The sequence below is a fragment of the Acanthaster planci genome, linkage group LG04 (assembly GCF_054643075.1).
Source record: "Acanthaster planci isolate LZ-2023a linkage group LG04, COTS_SCS, whole genome shotgun sequence".
Lineage (NCBI taxonomy): Eukaryota > Metazoa > Echinodermata > Asteroidea > Valvatida > Acanthasteridae > Acanthaster > Acanthaster planci.
Window position 1 is genome coordinate 19,113,414 of NC_141780.1, and position 19,629 is coordinate 19,133,042.

At 41.6% G+C, this 19,629-nt stretch overlaps 5 non-coding genes and 1 pseudogene across 5 annotated transcripts; all 6 read left to right on the plus strand.

The window, feature by feature from the left end:
- Window positions 1-4,401: 4,401 nt before the first annotated feature.
- Trnap-ugg (transfer RNA proline (anticodon UGG)) lies at window positions 4,402-4,473 on the plus strand. The gene has a single exon. It is a non-coding gene; the product is annotated as a tRNA-Pro (tRNA).
- Window positions 4,474-5,352: 879 nt separating this feature from the next.
- On the plus strand, window positions 5,353-5,424 carry Trnap-agg (transfer RNA proline (anticodon AGG)). The gene has a single exon. It is a non-coding gene; the product is annotated as a tRNA-Pro (tRNA).
- A 924-nt stretch (window positions 5,425-6,348) lies between these two features.
- Trnap-cgg (transfer RNA proline (anticodon CGG)) lies at window positions 6,349-6,420 on the plus strand. The gene has a single exon. It is a non-coding gene; the product is annotated as a tRNA-Pro (tRNA).
- Window positions 6,421-7,304: 884 nt separating this feature from the next.
- Trnap-agg (transfer RNA proline (anticodon AGG)) lies at window positions 7,305-7,376 on the plus strand. Its single transcript has one exon. It is a non-coding gene; the product is annotated as a tRNA-Pro (tRNA).
- Window positions 7,377-10,047: 2,671 nt separating this feature from the next.
- Window positions 10,048-13,355, plus strand: LOC110986962 (uncharacterized; annotated as a pseudogene).
- Window positions 13,356-13,740: 385 nt separating this feature from the next.
- On the plus strand, window positions 13,741-13,812 carry Trnap-agg (transfer RNA proline (anticodon AGG)). Its single transcript has one exon. It is a non-coding gene; the product is annotated as a tRNA-Pro (tRNA).
- Window positions 13,813-19,629: the final 5,817 nt, after the last annotated feature.

Consider the following 19,629-nt stretch of genomic DNA (forward strand, 5'->3'; position numbering starts at 1 on the left):
AAATGAGACTGGGGATAACGCCTTGTTATGATGACGTTCACATTGATCATATCGGAGCCCCTATTAATCAAGGAACATAAAATTATGACGAAAATAAACTCATAACAGAAATAACTTGAGTTCTTCACTTCGTGCACTTGAAACAACCATGGACCTGGAGAAGAAAAAACAACTGAATTCGTGTAGGCCTTGCGCCTACTCAAAATTTATTTGGTGAGCTACGTGCGTGCGCGCTAGTCTGGCTCCCTGCCCAAAGATTCCCTGACGACCCTTGAGGGTGCACTGAACTAATTCAAGCTCCATTGAAAATAGTGTAAAATCAACCAAGTTTGGAGCCCCATGGCAGGCAACTGAAGTCCCTGAGGCCTCTCAAACAAAAATCAATGTGTTGTTTGGTCCTTCAGATTTCATTTGATTTTCAATTTTTAGTAGGTTAACCAATGAATTTTTTAATTATCCGCCCAAAACAAACTCCCCCCCCCAAAAAGTGAATGTTGCCAAGCCCTCCCAGCAGCCATTTTTCAAATGACATCCCTCACCTTCCTGGGGCTCTTCTGACTAATTTTCAATCCCATTTTAGTCTGCTTTGCCCCCAGATGGGTGCCCCTGAATCTACAGAGATGATTCTGGGTCATACTGACACAATTCCACCATTTCTTGGCCCAAACAGACCCCTCTTTTTGAAACAATCTCTGGGGGTACTTTTTCTGCGCCTGGGTCTGGTGGAGAATTTTCCTTGAATTGGGACACTGCACCCTTGATATGATATGATCTTAGGTCAGGCTTCGGACTCGCCACGATTTGCAGGCTCTCACTGGACAATCGCTGAAGGTGCGCGTTAACTTCCGGTTCCATGGTTCCATGGCCGTTTTCCGATACTCAACTTCGGCTCCGTCTCAGTCAGGCTTAAGCTGTTTTTTTTACAACCTGGTTTTGAAGCTGGAAGCGCCATAATTATTCTAATAGTGCCACAAAACATCAAATATGATGCAAGAGGGCCAAAAATTACAGAAATCCAATTTTATTTAAACGCCTCAGGCCCACAATCGGGGATTGGTTTCGGGGACGCAGCCTGAGACGGAGACGAAGTTGAGTATTGGAAAACGGCCCATGTAAACGGTGATCCCATTTACCCTATTCGAGTGGAGGCCATTTTTGATCTTATTCCCCAAATTTGTTTTATATAATGCAAACTGTCGATTAGGATGGCACCAGACTGTTTTATACTTCCGCGCGTTCCAAGCCTCCCTTTCAATTGTTTTCAGAATCTGGCAATGTACATGCACAGTTCTCTGTCTTCAATCATGAATTTGAAATTATTCGTCATGAGTAGACAGGTGCAAATTTGTCATGAAATTTCATTTTATTGCTTCATTTGTATTCTCAACAATAAAAAAGGAAGAGTTAACCTCTCTTTCAAATTCGATATGGCCGGGCCCGTTAATAAAACCGTGTGCAGTGGACGCGCTTTAAACTGAAATGACGTCACACTTACGAACCGGGTAGATAGATATGACGCAAGGGTCAGAGGTCACAAGTTGAAAGCCCGGATACTTTCGATTTCATCCCTTACGTTGTGGGTTAAACCGGTTCCAATTCAGTTGAGTGTTCCCTCGAGGCGCACTTGAAAAAATGTCTGAAAATTCAAAATCATACGTGAGCATCATTTTCGAAATTCTTTTAGTTGATCAATTCTTGTACAGCAATATTCCTTTCACGCACACACCCATCAACAAGTAAGTTGTTTGTAACTTTGTTGTTATATGCCAATGCATGATTGTTGACGGTTTACGTTCAACAAGCCCACCTACCCGACCGGGAATAGCCGAACATCAACGGTACCATCCGAACATGCAGAATGTAGACGGGAAGACTTCGGAATACCGGCTATTTCCGGAAAACTGGAGGATTACCTCCAGTCCTGGTCACGTGACATTTGGTGATACCGGACCCTTGATTTGTCGGGTAGTCAGAATCGTCGGGTCTGGTATCAAATGAAGATCTGTAGTTTCGCCCATTGTTTGCCCATACTTTTCAAAAATCACGAGAAACCCGTGTCAAGAACAGGCCGCCCGAACTCGACCATGATACAGACGCAGATATGCAAATAGCCGTACAAAAGCCGTACAAACTTTCGAGTCCATGGGTTTGTACGTGTGCACAAACATGGACACTTTGTGATTTTTTCACATTGTTCAACACCACAGCGGCGCTCTCAAAGTGTTGCAGTCCACTCGACTAATTAATGATCTGGAAATTGTACCATACACGTAAAAAGCGTTTAGTGGGTTGGTCCAGGAACCGACCACGAGACTGCATCCTAAGCAAGAATCATACCACAAGACCAACCAGCCACGCATATCAGTGGCGTAAACCTGTGCTGGAAGGTGGGGGGGGTTGAGGATGGGGATAGGTGGTTTTGGGTGTGATGACTTGCTTGGCCATGGAAATTTGAAGGGGGGACACCATGGGGGCGATGTTCATGAAAAAGATATACATCTTTATGTGTATCAGATTCCTGTAGAATCTCACATCAGAATGGCATTTTGTGACTTTTCAGTGATAATTACAAACATTTCAGTCGTTGGAAAGTCCAAAAATTCTTTACAATCCGCTTCAATTATTTTGCTCTTCACAAAAAGTGGCATAGTCACCCTCCCCCCCAAACAGGATTTTACTTGTGGGGGCATAAGGGGGAACAGCATCTTATGGGAGCACCAGTTGTGTGTGTTTTTTTGGGAGGGGCAAGCTTTTGTTAGCCTTGTTTAACATCTTTATTATCCGTTGTTGTTGTTTTTTTTGTTAGTGGGGGGCACCTGGGGGGACATCGGCAATTTGTAGGGGGCACATGCCCCTAGGCCCCCCTTGGCTACGCCCCTGAATGTCCGGATAGTGACCCACTCCAAGCGAGAATCATATCACCAGTCGGCCACTCTGTGGCACCATACTGTTGTCAGTTACATATTTGTACTTTTCAACAATAATTCCTCCATTGCTTTTGGATAACTGCAAATGATAGACTATACGTTTAAGGCTGAAACAATACCCTTTTCTATGGTGCAATGATTTGAATCAAGGGTCCCTATGGCAATAACTCCTTCCCCACCGTTGGCATACATATCCCTCAGTAGGCCTTGGCAATCCTCCTAGCCCAGGAACTTTGGGGTTCGTTGTGGGAGCGCGGCGGACAACGAAACCTGCTACTTTCCTGGGCGTACAGGTACCCTCCCTGATGGTGTGCTATCTGAAAGTCCACCCGTAGAAATAGAAAATAATAGACCCAGTAGAGTCATTGAGGGGTTTCCGTCCAGGCTACCGTCATGGGAAGTGGTTTTATTTGTATTGTATAGTTTACGGTAGTGATATGAAGCCAAGGATGTATCCAGAACCCAGAGTTGTGATGACTTGAGCCATTGACTCGACTCGAGTCCGACTCGAGTCACAATTTTTGGCGACTCGACTCGAGTCCCGACTGGTAAATGACTAGACTCGAATCTCTCATGGAAAGCTTATAAGATAGTAGTCTCAAACAATTTAAAAGCAAAGTTTTTTTGGAGAAAATAATATTTTTGAAATCGGACGAACGGTGCTGCTCTTATATCAATCGTGAAGTCCACGATGGTAGTATACACAGCATACGACACAGCGCGCCGGTCTTTGTTTCTTTCTCAGTGCATGGGAAGTATACATACCAAAAATGACTTACAAGTAGTTGTGCTTTTATTGTATTTTGTTCAAACTTTTGTGACTCAAATCGACTCCAGTTCGGTAATTTACTCGACTCAACTCAACTTGACTACAAAAAGTGACTCGACTCGACTTCTTGACCTCAATGACTCGACTCGAGTCACCAAATTTAGTGACTCGTTACAACACTGCCAGAGCTGCATTTAGGAGAGGCTAGGTTTTAAGTTTTTTGGGGAGGCAAAAATTAGGATTTTTTTTCATTTAAGTTTTTATGGCCTTTAGGCTGAGGGTATAGGCTACATGGGGTTAATTTTACGTGATTTTGAAAGGAAGTGAAATGAAAAAGACCAAAGATCACCATTTTCTCATAATTATTTGGGGGCATGGCACCCGTTGCCTCATCCCAGATCAGCCCTGTAAGCCAGCGAAAGAGAATTTCCTATGGTTTCAGTTTGTGGTGATTAAGAAAGTCAAAGGTACTAAAGCATAATGACGGAAGTTTATGTCTATGCTCTGTGATGGGTGTTTCTGTCGAGTCAGCCTTCACACTGTTGGCAGTGGCGAATGGGGTTCATGCATTCATCAGGGCTTACCTTGGGGTGTGCATGAGAAAAATGCTACGTAAGCAAACGTTACGCGTCTTATTGGGCAAACTGACTACTTGAATATACTCAATCCTTTCTAATGGCATTTTCTCCACACGTAACTAAGTGAGGCTGGTTGGTCTAGTGGCATGATTCTCGCTTTGGGTGCGAGAGGTCCCGGGTTCAATTCCCGGACCAGCCCTACATTTTATACTACCTTTTTAAAACTAATCTATAGAGTGAAAAACAACCAGTTAGTGTTTTCAGTTATTTTGAAAGTCGGATTTTAAATCTCGTAAAGATAGTTCTTGGGTTATTTGCTGTATTATTTACACTTAAACTTGGTAATTAAATTCCAAAGGACCTGTATTAAAAATGTATAACTGTTGGGTGCGAATGACGTCTGGCTGATTTTCTCCCAAATTGACTCCAAGTGCAAGTATCATCTTTCCTCTTATTCTTACTTGCTGCACTTCCGTACAACGTCTACGATTTTACAATATGAACTATTCCAATTGTTCTATCTCATAGCAGCTGTGTAGCCCACTGACTGCTGTTTCAAAGCTGACGCAGAACGTAAATATTGAGGTATATGAAATCCTTCATTAGAAAAGAATGATTTAACAATTTGTCTTCACTACTATTAACTGAAGCGATTGAAACCCTCAAAGATTTTTCCATACGCTGCCATGCACAGAGACGATTCGTTTGAAGCGGTTGCCTAAACTCATAGTAAGTTTTATGAAGCAGTTCCATACGGAGCATCGTCAACGGTGGGGCGTGAGCTGGACCCAGTAGCAAAGAGCGTCTTCACTCAACATTCATCCGTTAAAAGTACATATCAGACCCTTAGTAGGTTCGAGCCATGTACTGGCAGTGGCACTACCTTGGAGTTCCGAACACCGCGAGTCACTGTAGTTGTGCTAGTGGTGGTCATGTACATGTACGAGCAGTGTGGCTGTTAGCTGGATACGTAATTGCTGACATATGCAGTTTGCCGGTGGAGAGGTTACCTCGTCACCAGGAAAGTGCGTGGATATAACAAATCTAGGAGAGATATTTAGACGCACATTGTGAGCATGGCTGGTTGGTCTAGTGGTATGATTCTCGCTTAGGGTGCGAGAGGTCCCGGGTTCAATTCCCGGACCAGCCCTACATTTTATAATACCTTTTTAAAACTAATCTATAGAGTGAAAAACAACCAGTTAGTGTTTTCAGTTATTTTGAAAGTCGGATTTTAAATCTCGTAAAGATAGTTCTTGGGTTATTTGCTGTATGATTTACACTTAAACTTGGTAATTAAATTCCAAAAGACCTGAATTAGAAATTTATAACTGTTGGGTGCGAATGACGTCTGGCTGATTTTCTCCTAAATTGACTTCAAGTGCAAGTATCATCTATACTCTTATTCTTACTTGCTGCACTTCCGTACAACGTCTACGATTTTATAATATGAACTATTCCAATTGTTCTATCTCATAGCAGCTGTGTAGCCTACAGACTGCTGCTTCAAAGCTGACGCAGAACGTAAATATTGAGGAGGTGCCACAATTGAATAGAAAAAATAAATATATGAAATCCTTCATTAGAAAAGAATGATTTAACAATTTGTCTTCACTACTGTTAACTGAATCGATTGAAACCCTCAAAGATTTTTCCATACGCTGCCATGCACAGAGACGATTCGTTTGAAGCGGGTGCCTAAACTCATAGTGAGTTTTATGAAGCAGTTCCATATACGGAGCATCGTCAACGGTAGGGCGTGCCCTGGACCCCTAGAAAGGAGCGTCTTCACTTCTTCACGTTCATCCGTTAAAAGTACATATCTGACCCTTGAGTAGGTTCGAGCCATGTACTGGCAGTGGCCCCACCTTAGTTGGGGTGTAGTTCGAGCACCGCGAGTCACTGTAGTTGTGCTAGTGGTGGTCATGTGCAGTGCGGCGTAGTGTGGCCTGTTAGCTGGATGATGCGTAATTGCTGACATACGCAGTTGCCGGTGGAGAGGTTACCTCGTCACCAGGAAAGTGCGTGGATATAACAAATCTAGGAGAGATATTTAAAGTAATATTCTCAGCGTGGCTGGTTGGTCTAGCGGCATGATTCTCGCTTCGGGTGTGAGAGGTCCCGGGTTCAATTCCCGGACCAGCCCTACGTTTTCTAATATCTTTTTAAAACTAATTTATAGAGTGGAAAACAACCAGTTAGTGTTTTCAGTTATTTTGAAAGTCGGATTTTAAATCTCGTAAAGATAGTTCTTGGGTTATTTGCTGTATGATTTACACTTAAACTTGGTAATTAAATTCTAAAAGACCTGAATTAGAAATTTATAACTGTTGGGTGCGAATGACGTCTGGCTGATTTTCTCCTAAATTGACTTCAAGTATCATCTTTCCTCTAATTCTTACTTACTGCACTTCCGTACAACGTCTACAATTTTATAATATGAACTATTCCAATTGTTCTATCTCATAGCAGCTGTGTAGCCCACTGACTGCCGTTTCAAAGCTGACGCAGAACGTAAATATTGAGGAGGTGCCACAATTGAATAGAAAAAATAAATATATGAAATCCTTCATTAGAAGAGAATGATTTAACAATTTAATTGTCTTCACTACTATTAACTGAGGCGATTGAAACCCTCAAAGATTTTTCCATACGCTGCCATGCACAGAGACGATTCGTTTGAAGCAGGTGCCTAAACTCATAGTAAGTTTTATGAAGCAGTTCCATACGGAGCATCGTCAACGGTGGGGCGTGAGCTGGACCCAGTAGCAAGGAGCGTCTTCACTCAACATTCATCCGTTAAAAGTACATATCTGACCCTTGAGTAGGTTCGAGCCATGTTGGAGTTTCGAACAGCGCGAGTCACAGTGAAGTTGTGCTAGTGGTGGTCATGTACGAGCAGTGTGGCTGTTAGCTGGATATGCAATTGCTGACATACGCAGTTTGCCGGTGGAGAGGTTACCTCGTCACCAGGAAAGTGCGTGGATATAACAAATCTAGGAGAGATATTTAGACGAAGATCATGAGCATGGCTGGTTGGTCTAGTGGTATGATTCTCGCTTAGGGTGCGAGAGGTCCCGGGTTCAATTCCCGGACCAGCCCGTGGCCATTTTTATTTTCAATGTTTACATTTTCTTTGGTACCCACATTTGAGCACATTGAGTAGTTTTCAGTTTGAGTGAAATAAATAAACACTTAATTCCACCATACAGTCCTTCTTTTTCAGCCTGTGAAAGCACGTATCCCTTTAGTGAATCACGCCAACCAAGATGCAGGGAAAGAAAATGCAATTGGAAATTTGTCTGTTATCCTCAAATAAGTAGGGGTGTGGCTTCCAAATCCCTGAAAGCAACGTGCTTTTTCAATTATGGATATTGCAACAACCTCGGCTATCAGTGAACGGTTCTTTTATTTCATTTTCCCTTCCTCTTTTACATTGTCCAGGATGATCGCGGCAAGCGCCCTCTAGTCTTTCCCCTGCAACACCCTACGACAGATTCTAGCCCCCACTTTCCGAAATCTCATCCCCTCCCGTCTCACACACACACACAACCCGGCCCACACCCACACAATGTTAATTGCATTATGAATAAATACATCATGCCAAGTAAATGTCGACAAATGGGTTCCTCCTATCAGCCAAAGGGGTTTGAAACATGCTGGCCCTGATTTAGTAGTTCCCCCGTAAACGGTGTGTGAACTTAAACTGAGGGCCACATCTGTTCGAATATTAGAAGGGCAAACATTTTGAAATTAAACGGTCGATTAGTCGCACTGTACGTCATTCAGTTATTTTCCTATGAATAACCTTAATGCCATGCCAATCCTGTAATGTAGTGAATATAGGGGTGGGGAAAGCGTGAGTGCTTTAGGAAACCGAGACGTGTTTTACCTGTACATTGAAAAGAAACAGAACAGGCCTAACTTGCATAGGCCAATCGAACTTTGGCGAGCCATTTGAAATTTGTTGTTGACTGTGATCTTAAGCCATTGATAATCGAAACTCGACCCGATCTTTTGTTTGATAGCTGTGTGACTTCAACGCTTGCATTTCACGGTTGTTTATGAACCAGCAATGCGCAGATACCAAAGGATCCTCCATTGCAAGGAATATTGCGCCCTCTCTGGGTACAGCTTGAGACTCATTCAAAGGGCAGACCTGTACTAATCATCAACATTACACCCATGCCTATGTTAGGTACAAGTATATGCATTACTCACATAACTACTCCAGGTGGCCGATACTTAGATCAAGGCTAAAGAAGCATAGCCTATAACAATGTAAGCGAGAGCAGCATCCACATACATGCATTGCAAAACATTGGCAGAATTCAATGTAGCGCGGTTGTTTCGAAGGATCAATTGTGATGTTGATAACACCATATCAATGCAGTCAGTCTTCCGTAAAATATATAATATATAAATACATGTAGTGCACATACCACACCTTAATTTGTGTTACATTTCCGCCACCTGATCTGACAAAATTTTGAAACCGTTGTCAATGTTCTTCTTGTCTTTGCATGCTGATCGTGGAGTGCGAAAGAAAACCGAGTGAGTGGACGGTAATAAAAGTACTATATTATGACGTTTTATTTTTACATACTATATGAAATATCAGTCATTGTTGGATACTTTAGTGTGGCTGGCTGATTTTAGCTGGCGTACGTTGTACATTTTTTACCACGACACGAATTCAATATCCTGTATCAAGTATTGATCGTCTCACGTTTAATCCTTTAGATGTGACGTCTTAAAGCTTTGAAGTAAAAAATTAGTTTGTTATATTATCTTTTTGACTTTTTCGAGATTCAGAAAAAGCTTCGAATAATCTCTCGGTCTTAAAGTGGCGATCTAATATGAATCACATTAAAGGTTTTGCATGGTAGAGGTATCCATGTGACAAAGATGTCGAGCAGCATCAAGTGAATGAGATTATGAAGAGAACCAGTGGACTCAACGTTTTGGGGAAAGTATGCTCTGTCCACCGAGTCAGACGACTGAAGGCATACCACACTGGAAGTGCTAGTGTGGAAGATTTGGAAACACCGAGGCAGTCCCAGTGAAACTCATACAACAGTGGGGCATTCACGCATGCAGTTTTTAAATTAGATAATTCTTGTCTTGTTGGTGTATGCAACCTGTATGCATGGCCAACCTCGACTCCGGGAGATATTTTATTTTCAAATTTGTTTCAATTCACATAGTAACTTCTGGTTGTGCGGCTGTCTGGGCTCAGGCCTTGTATATAGTAAGATTTCCTGTACAATGGGGCTGTGAATTTTTACGTCCACTCTACCTCACAAACCACCTACTGGTTTATATAAAGCTTGCATTGAAATAAATTGTAAAAGAGTCTATAGTCGAAAAGCTTTTTACATTTCAATGAAAAAACTTGGTTTTGAAGTGCAGGACCTTGTTTTACTGCAGGCTAGACCGAACGCTAATTAAAAGCAGCAGCAATAGCATATTATTCTTCGTCAGAATAACTTAAAGTGGGCAAAACTAAGAACATGATAGATAGCAGGGTAAGGAGCATGTAGCCGTCAGGGTACAATGTTCGACATCTATGGAATAAAGGTTTCGAGCAAAAATGTGATCATCGCTTTCGCTTAGCGTAAGGCCAGTTCATACTGAAACGAAAACGAACGAGAATTATCGTCGTCATATCAAACATTTGCGTTGTGAATTCGTTGAAGTTGAAAACACTTATAACTAGTGCGAAATTTCACTGTAACTTTTTCGTGACATCAAATTCGCTTCGCTCTTGCATTCGCCTGAAGTATGAACGGGCCTCTACGTCCATTAAACTTTTATTAATGTTGTTTTGCATTATTTTGTATTTTTCCGATATTTCAGATCACAATGACTTCGTTTGTTTTCCTACTGTTGATTGGAGCATCCACCAGAATGTGTCAGTCATCCGTTTGCTCTGCGCAGTGTAATTACGACCACATGAGTGGACGGGCTGACTGCTCATCCCGCAATCTGGACTGCATCCCTGTCAACTACCCAGACTCCCTCGTTATGGATCTCAGCCAAAACAATATATCCGTGCTGGAATCTGGCGACTTCGACGGTAACAACAGGTTCAACAGGCTGGTGGAGTTACACCTTGATTACAACAACATAGCTGACGTGACATCACTGTTGACGTCAACTGCGTTGGGAAGTCTGAAGAAACTGTCCTTGAAACATAACGTCATTTCTAGCCTCAGCTATTCTTGTGAACTTGGCTCCGTCAAAGATATTTCGATGGATTACAACCGATTCAAACACTTATACGTGTTTCCAAATTGTCAAAAATTGAGGTACTTTTCAGTTGATTCAAATGGCCTGCAAGTTGTTTACATGTTCCGCCGAATATACGATTTTTCGTCCTTGTTCTTCAGCCTGCGTTTCAACCAAATACAGACTGTTAACATTTTGTCCATCACACTGAATTCAAACTGTTCCAAATTGATCGTGATGCTAGATCACAATAAAATCAGGAGCATTAATTCATATACGGTACCAACAAAGCTCACCCTGAGGAATAACAAAATACACGAATGGAATAGCGGATTCAGTTTCTCTCAGCCTGGAGATAAAGTGATAGAGAGACTGGACATAGGAAACAACTTATTTGACTCCCTGATACAGCCAGATTGGGCAGAAAGTCTTCAGATCCTATACGCTGATGACAACATGTTAGCCAACCTGTCCTCTACAACCCTGCGAGGATTCGTGAGCCTGACAGAGCTCCATCTAGCAAACAATCAACTCTTGTTCGTCTCTCCAACCAGTCTCAGTCAACTCACCATGCTACGGTCCTTGTATCTCGATGGCAACGCCCTGACGTCATTGTCCGGTGGAATATTTCTCAATCAAGCTAAGCTAATCCAGCTTTCCATCACCAACAACCAACTATCCGTCTTACATGCCGATTACTTCATCGGTCTGGATTCGCTGGAACTACTGTATCTCGCTGGGAATCGACTATTTTACGTCCACTCGGAAATGTTTCGGCATATACCTAGACTTATCCGGGTAGACCTCTCTCAAAATGAACTCGATGTTTATGATACAACAAATTGCAGCCGTCATACAAGTTTGCAGAACGTCCTTCTGGCTCACAATTCACTTCGTGACATCAGCAACCTACTTGGTCATTGCACCAGCTTAACAAGATTAGACGTGAGTTTCAATCAGATACAGATGGTTCCGGTTAACTCCACTGGAGCGCTATCCAGACTGGAGCTTGAAGGCAACCCTCTTTAGTGTGACTGCCGGTTGACGGGTCTACGCGACTGGCTTCTCAATAATCCTCCGTCTGTTCTCCCTCGATGTCAAGGTCCACCGCGGTACTCTGGCGCAGTGGTTACTGACTTGGACATGCATGACTTCTCCTGCGCCCCTCCAAAGGCAACGATTAAAGAAAATCATCTCACCGTTGCAGTCGATCAGACAGCGACCCTATCATGCACAGCAACCGGTATACCCGCCCCTAACATAACATGGCTAGACTCCAAGGGCACGATAATATCCGACGAAGGACAGGACAGATTTGTTATTTCCTCAGACACGACTGTCTTCATTGTTTCAGTCGAGAGGTCCGATCAAGGAATGTACACGTGTTTGGTCCAAAATACCTTGGGCGAGATGGACAGAGCTGAGATCATCCTCACTGTTACTGAACCGAAGTCAACCGAGATAGCAGGTATCTCTCTGGTTACTGCCGTTGTTATCACCATGTTTGTCACCCTTGTTGTCATACTCAGTGTCATCACCTTGGTCATCTATCTCTGTAGGCTTTGCGACAAGAAAGCTCAGCCTGCCCGCCCCGCAGCTTCGGGGGACGCATCAGTCGCTTTCCATAATCGCGAGGCTGCCGAAACCGACCGAGCCTACGTCAACGAAACTGTCGAAGTAGATCACGATGTTCTGTCCGATCACGAGCAAGACGTGGTAGATGGATACGATACGGCCTTAGAGACTGAAAATCCCACGGAATACGCTGAAGCTTACGAAGCAGTGACCGTGGGAGCTATGGCATGGTGAGTTGAATAGCGAGACCAAAACAGAAACTTATCGTATTAAATAAATTTCATTTCAATCCAAGGACTTCAGATCATGGGGATCAGTCTGTACCAATAGACGACCGTAGCAAAAAAATGATGCCGGCTTTTGTTGAAGTGTGAGTTTATGGTGCTCAGTTGGCTGTGCCTCCGCATAGAAAAATAGGAAAGTGCACTTGTAAACAAAATGTGAAGTAATTGGTACAGAGGCCTATTTGAATGAGGGAGTAGGAGTCATGATTGCGACAGTTTCTCGAACTTTTTCGTCGCCCGAGATTTTGCAAGGCGAAGACAGAGACGAGGAGACAGCTTCAAATCATCTAACGCCATGGATACTTTTTATAATGGTCCGTTGTCATTTTCAATCCATTGGGGTTATGGTACGGTAAGATTTATAACAGTTACATTCATCGAAGAGAATAAATCAGCATCGTATAGAGGAATTGTAGGGTGCGGGGAAAGAAAAGTTATTTTAGTTTGCAAAGTAGAAAACATAAACTCTTTTGTTAGATAGACAAACGCTTTTCAAGTTGTAAAAGTTTACTTTCCGGCATATTTCTTCCTTCACCTAAGCTGTAATGTAAAGTTGTGATAAATTGTAATGTAAAGAATTATGTTGTTACCGTGGATAAATTTAAAATGAATGAAGAATGTACTTTTAATTGCAATAACGTTTCATCCTCGGTGATTTTCCTCAGTACAACAGCCCTTTTATATATTTACTCTTACTAAATTTGAAAGTAACATTTTCATATCCTATTAAAAACCATTGGGTCCTAACAAAAATGAATTGCAGTTAAAATCAACGTCCCTTCGAATCAGTTTATGCCGCTTTTTGTACCTACATGTACATGTTTATCAAAATATAATATTAGCTTACAATGATCAATATAAAATAATACATACTTGATGAGCATAACGAATTTTTATAGAACTTTGTAGCCTAGTATAACCCAAAGATCAAAGGATCTGTTGTAATAGTGTATATATGTACTTGTTAAATTTGCCTGATCTAATCACACAAATTTCATTTACTTAATGGGCTTTAAATGAATAGCGTACTGCTATTCACATTAAGCTGTGAATTTAGGGATTTCAATAAGTCATTTGAAGAATGCCAATAACGTGTAGAACAAAAAGACGATGCTGTTTTCCCCTCCAAATCTTGCCTAAATTTTAAAAAGTGAGAGTTGTAACATAAATTGAAGTGCGCATACTTCATTTCGGATTTAAATTGCTGCCTATCACAACATGCCAACTATCTACATACAGACACATTTTGAAGACTGAAATAGACTGAAAATATACATATATAGCTTCCAGTCCCCGATTTCTGCTTCCTTATTCAAGAGTGGTTGGCCGCAGAACATGGTTTTTTTTTTTTCCAGCACATATAACTCCACATGCGAGGCTGGTTGGTCTAGCGGCATGATTCTCGCTTAGGGTGCGAGAGGTCCCGGGTTCGATTCCCGGACCAGCCCTGTTTTTTTGGGGGGGGTTCTTTTTTTCCCTCGCTTCATAAGTTGCGTTTTTGAAAGTACATGTCCTCTTTTTGTAAACCATTTCATTCATGTCCTCTTTTTGTAAACCATTTCATTCATGTGTTAAAAGGTATATAGAGAGAGGCCATCATTACCATTGTTACAGATGGGACATTTTTTCCTTTATAATTCGCCTGCTGTTTTTTATTTAACTCTTTCTCTAGGCATTTGTGGTATTTTAAGTCTAAACTGTTTTGCAGCAGACCCTATGTATTGTGTTTTGTACCCAGTATTCTTTTGTTAAGATGTTGCCCAGTGGGCTGACCGGTTATGTAATGGCTCTTTCATTATTTGCTGGGTGCACATGTATTTAAGAAGTGGGTTGTACCATGCTTGGGTGGACTCATTACATTACAGCCAACCGTTCAGCCAGGGGCTCTGTTCTTTTTTCCAACTAATGGGTGTCGCCAACCTTCATCACTCCAGCCAATGACGAATTGGCCCTCCAGCTATACACTGCCTGCAGATACAGCGAGTCACCGCTGTACTCTTGTATTGCATGTAGAGACCGCGAGTCTCCGCTGTTCTCTCTCTCCTTCAAGTTGATGGCCCAAACCAACCGGTTTTGCGGCTCTTCCTAGATGGCCTAGGACCAGACCGGTTCTGAGGCTCACCCCAGATGACTTGGATCAGGCCAACCGGGTGCACCAGCCAGTGCTTCAGCCAGCTGTGCCCGAAATGTCCCTCCGCCACAGAATACCACTAGTCAACTTGACTGCACGCACCCAATCAAGTCCTCAACAACAACCTATAAGTAATTATTTAATTTTATAAACAAATAGTAACCTAGATTTAAATATTGCTTTAGTTATTATTTTTGGTATGTAAACTGAATAAATTTCTGTAAATATAGTTGCTGGTTTCCTTTTCTCTGCTGCCATGTTCAACTCTGGTCGTGCCCTACTTCATTTTGGTTCTTTTGAATAAATTGCACGTAACACCATGTTCGTTCAATTCTGCAAGATCGAACTTCTCTAACAAGCAGTGCCCACCGAGGCTGAGATACGCATGGAAATGTACAACGGGGCCCTGTATCCATAATCATCGCATGCAATGGCACAACTGGGCTAAGACTTTTGTGGAACACCCCGGGTGATAATGTTTTTGCAAGGGGAACTGAACTTGCCAACTTTGGCAGTGTGTGTAAACCAATGACGGTATCAAAATTCAAAAATCATGAAATGCAGTGGCAGTGCATGAGCCCTCATTTGTTCACGAGACCACACGGCATTATTATGCCTAATCACACGCACGTTCACGGCGTACTGCACGATTCGGTTGTAAACCTAACTTTTGACGAAGATAGTTTCTGGCCTGGCCTACAAACTTCAGCTCGTCATTTTTGTGCACGGCAAAATTACGAGCGATGTGCAGCCAGTGAACAGATATATTTGGTTTTTAGGGTAATGAGTAAGTCCCGTAAAAGCTTTGCAAAAGAGCATTAAGCTGCAAAAATTTATTTTGACATATATGGGGGGATGGATTAAGGAAGTTGCAGCCAAAAAAAATTGTCGAAAGGTATACAACACCAGAATCGGGAAGTCGTGTTTAAAAAAACGTAGCTTGGCAAAACAGCAAAAACACAATCAACATCCCTCACCCCAAATGAAGGCTTTAGCTTCAGCAAAAACTAGTTTCCTTGCACGTGTCTTCAAATGGGCGGCCTGTTAACACAGCAGTCATGTTGTCAGTGTCGTAATGTGGACAATGCTGGATTTCAATAGGCAAGGTACACAGTCAAAAAGTCCAGCATTTGTTTTTTTACGAGCGGAATTCCAGATCTATGTCTGCGTCACAGGAGGACAATATTTCAGATGACTTTCTTGCATTTCGAAAGAAAAAAAAAGTCAGCAGAAAGGTGTCGTTCACTTTAAAAACTCGCATGTCTCAGCTGAGAATTTTCAGTATCTTCTACCACAAGTTCCATTCTTCTTTGAGCCCCTACGAGGACGAATTTATTGCAGTCCCCAAAAGAGCTGAATCTTGGGAGATGAAGGCGGATGTCCAATTTCCCGGCACCTTGTATTTCCTGCCCGGCACAGTTCAACACAATATGTCGCCAGGGCATCAAAATATTTTGTTTTGACGATATTCATCAGAGACATTTGCCAGACGGTCTTTCAATAACAAAATACCGTTGAAAATACCCTGACCACAAAGGAACTAAAATTTTTTTATACCTCCATGCCCTGACCAAAATTCATTGACCAGTTTTATGCCCAGCTAGTACCTCCGTGCAGTGGCGACGTCCTCCGATACCTATGTGCATGGAGTAAAGCTCTTGTGCTAAGACACTGCAGACCGTTTGCTCTACTGGAGAATTTACTGGGTGAGTACATTAGAGATTACAAACGGTTGCAATGGGAATGGTATCGTGTTGTTGTTGTTTTTTTAAGGGAGACTGGAGTGGGAGGAATTTGTTTTTTTCATGCAAAAGCTTCTTCGGATTGCGATTGACACAGGAGAAACGCGGGCTTTTTTACCCTAGGTCAAGAGGGAATCCGCCCTTAATTCTTTTCTACGATATTATTGAGCCGATTTTTGTTTTGTTTCGCGGGGCCTTTAAGTGACTTTGGTTGACACACCTTGAAGTGATATTCATAAAACACCAAGTTTATGGAGATAAAATTGTATAGAATACCAGGAGTGAATGAACAAGAAGTCCTTTAATTATGTTGTAACTTCACATACACTATCCCGGTACATAGTATATGTCTATATATATGTCTATATTGTTACTGAGTGGTTAAATTTGACCAGAGAGATGGGTGGTGGATAACCCCCCAGAAATTTTAAACAGGGATGCAGACTAAAGAAATTTTCAAAAAAAAACCCACCAATTTACGAAAATAGAACTGCTGATTTAATTAAAATTGAGAATTAGAAAGGTCACATGTACATTCAGTTATAAATTCAAATTAATCCAAGTTACCTTAACCCCGTTAATGTTGGTGCAGTCAAAAGACGGTCAAATTCAATTTGGCCCAACCCGGCATATATTTTTGCTGGCTGGCCAGGCACAAACTACCTAACCCTGACCACTTGACTGGCCAAAATTTATCAAATAAGACAGCAGGCCAGTGGAAAGGCACCGCCAAATTATACAAATGGGTAGTTATAGCCTTAAACGCTAAGGGTATCGGCCAGACACTTTACAGTCATTGACTGCTTAAAATATTGTGCCAGATTACATTTGCATCGGAGGGTTAAGCCAAAAAAACAACAAGCAACCCTTAAGAAACCCCCAAAACACCCACACAAATAAACGACAGTCAATATGACGATGAAACCATCTGTAATTTAAGATGAAAATACATTTGTATAAGTGACTCGGCATTATATAGATTAGAGTTACTTGCACAGTTATCTGTGCATATACTAGATTTATTTAAGTTTAAGGCATAAAATATGTAGCTCTGCCATAGCATTCGTTTTGAATTTATGGTCTATATTGCTTATTTTTTTATCAACATGCACTAATCAATTTAATAAGGAATTAAACAGATGTTTCACAACAACCATTAATACTGTTAAGAAAACAGACTACGAAGCAGAATTAGATCGGAACATGTTTTCCGAGAAATTTAATGTTTTTTTTTTCAATCGATTCTTAGTAAAGTAATGTTTTTTAAAACAGACCGTACTTTAAATTTGAATTCATTTTCCAAAACCAATGAAATCTTTCGTACCTAATATATCTTTTTTGGATGAAATTTTACAGACCTAACATGTTTTTAAGATTCGAATGAAATTTTTTTGACCCAACATGTTTTCAAGATTCGAATAAAATTTTGTAGACTTAAAATGTTTTTAAGATTCGAGTAAATTTTTTTCGGACCTAACATGTTTTTAAGACTCGAATGAAATTTTTCAGACCTAGCATGTTTTCGAAATCCGAATGACCTAACATGTTTTTAAGATTCGAATGAAATTTTTTTGACCCAACATGTTTTCAAGATTCGAATAAAATTTTGTAGACTTAAAATGTTTTTAAGATTCGAGTAAATTTTTTTCGGACCTAACATGTTTTTAAGACTCGAATGAAATTTTTCAGACCTAGCATGTTTTCGAAATCCGAATGAAATTTGACACCTAACGTTTTCCAGATTCGAATGCATTTTCCCCGACAATAAAGAGCCGAAGGTTTCGAGTTCCGCACCCGCATTTCATCCAAATTCAGAAAGCATCCGAATTTCGAAAGCATCCGACTTTAAAAAGCATCCGAATTTGGAAAGCATCCGACTTTAAAAGCATCCGAATATTGAAAAAGCATCCGAATTGAGAAAGCATCCAATCTTTTTGACGGTGTTCAGCCCGATGCTTCCGAATCTTTTTCGACGATTCGGCTGTGTTCGGTATGCGCATGCGCAGTCAAACCATAGAATTATTCCCGCTTCCTTAATAAACAATCGAACAGTCAGTGTATTAATATTCGACGGCGTATACGATAAATATGTTTAATGAAAATACATGACTCGAGTCACGAGTGACCAAGCTCAAGTCCGAGTCATCGTGGTCGAGTCCGAGTCATTATCCTATGTGACTCGAGTCGAGTCCGAGTCAATTTGACTCGTGTCCGAATCGTGGAGTCAGTCGTACAACACTGGATAATTACATAAATTAAGTGATAGTGAAAGTGCTAGGTGTCTTATTATATGAAATGCATATGCCACAAAGTAGGCGTTCAGTGTTGAGAACTTGATTTGCACGTGCTCATTCATATGGGGCGCAGTGCAAGTTCTCAACGTTTTCCACATTGGGGGTTTATTTTCACATTCAGTAGAAGCACCCCTCATCGGTTGCAAAGAGCCATTCTGGTCTCGAGTTTTAAATTTGCTTTTGGCGACGCGACCGTATCACGTGCATTTCGTAATCGTTGGTGGCCCAGTTCCGACCAAAGGAGCCTCCTTTTGCCAAGAAATGCCGCCCTCTCTTAGTCCAATCCTTGGCTTATACTCGGCTTCCTCTCCCTCTAAGGCTTGACCTGATGTTCAAATCCCTGCCTTTGAAGCTGCTTTATTATAAGTCAAACAGTACCAAATGTTGAAGTACTGTAGCCTATTCCCGTTTAATTTGAACACCGCTTATATTCGGCGACCGATTTGAAGACGAAACCTTGAACGATAATAATTGAAAAACCTCCTCGATGTCTTTTTCCGCGAGAGATGAGGAAGTTCATGCAAGAAATAGGCCTATGTTGACAACAGTTGGGCATAACATCAAATAAATGTAATATCTGTGGGTTTTTTCCCAGTGTTACCTGAGAAAGGGGAAAACTATACACGCCTCCTCAAGCAGCACCAGACGCGACTTTAATATTCATCAGTTCAAGGGCAGATCCAGGGGGTTCCTTCCCGCCCTCACCGAAGCAAATTTCTTTTCGGAAAAACATTGAGAGAAAGGCAGTTTGGGGTTATTCATTTCCCTTCCTTCAAAGAGCATGCAAAAAGCCCCCAAGTGTAGCCTCAAAAAGGCCACAGAGAGTCATCTGAAGAAATTTTAGATTTTGGGGGCCACAAATCGGTCTGAATGGGCTCTGAATCGGCCCTTGTTCACTGTATACCTTGGAATCGTGAGATTCACATCAGGGACGGACTTGACTTTGACCAATTTCAGTAAAAGTCAGTACATTCAAGTTAAAGTATAATTTTTAACTAGGTTCAACGCGAGAGTTGCAATTCATACCTACTATATCCACTAGCTGATTAGTAATCTCAATCAATCACATGCATTTGTTGGTTTTGGGCTCTTTCTACG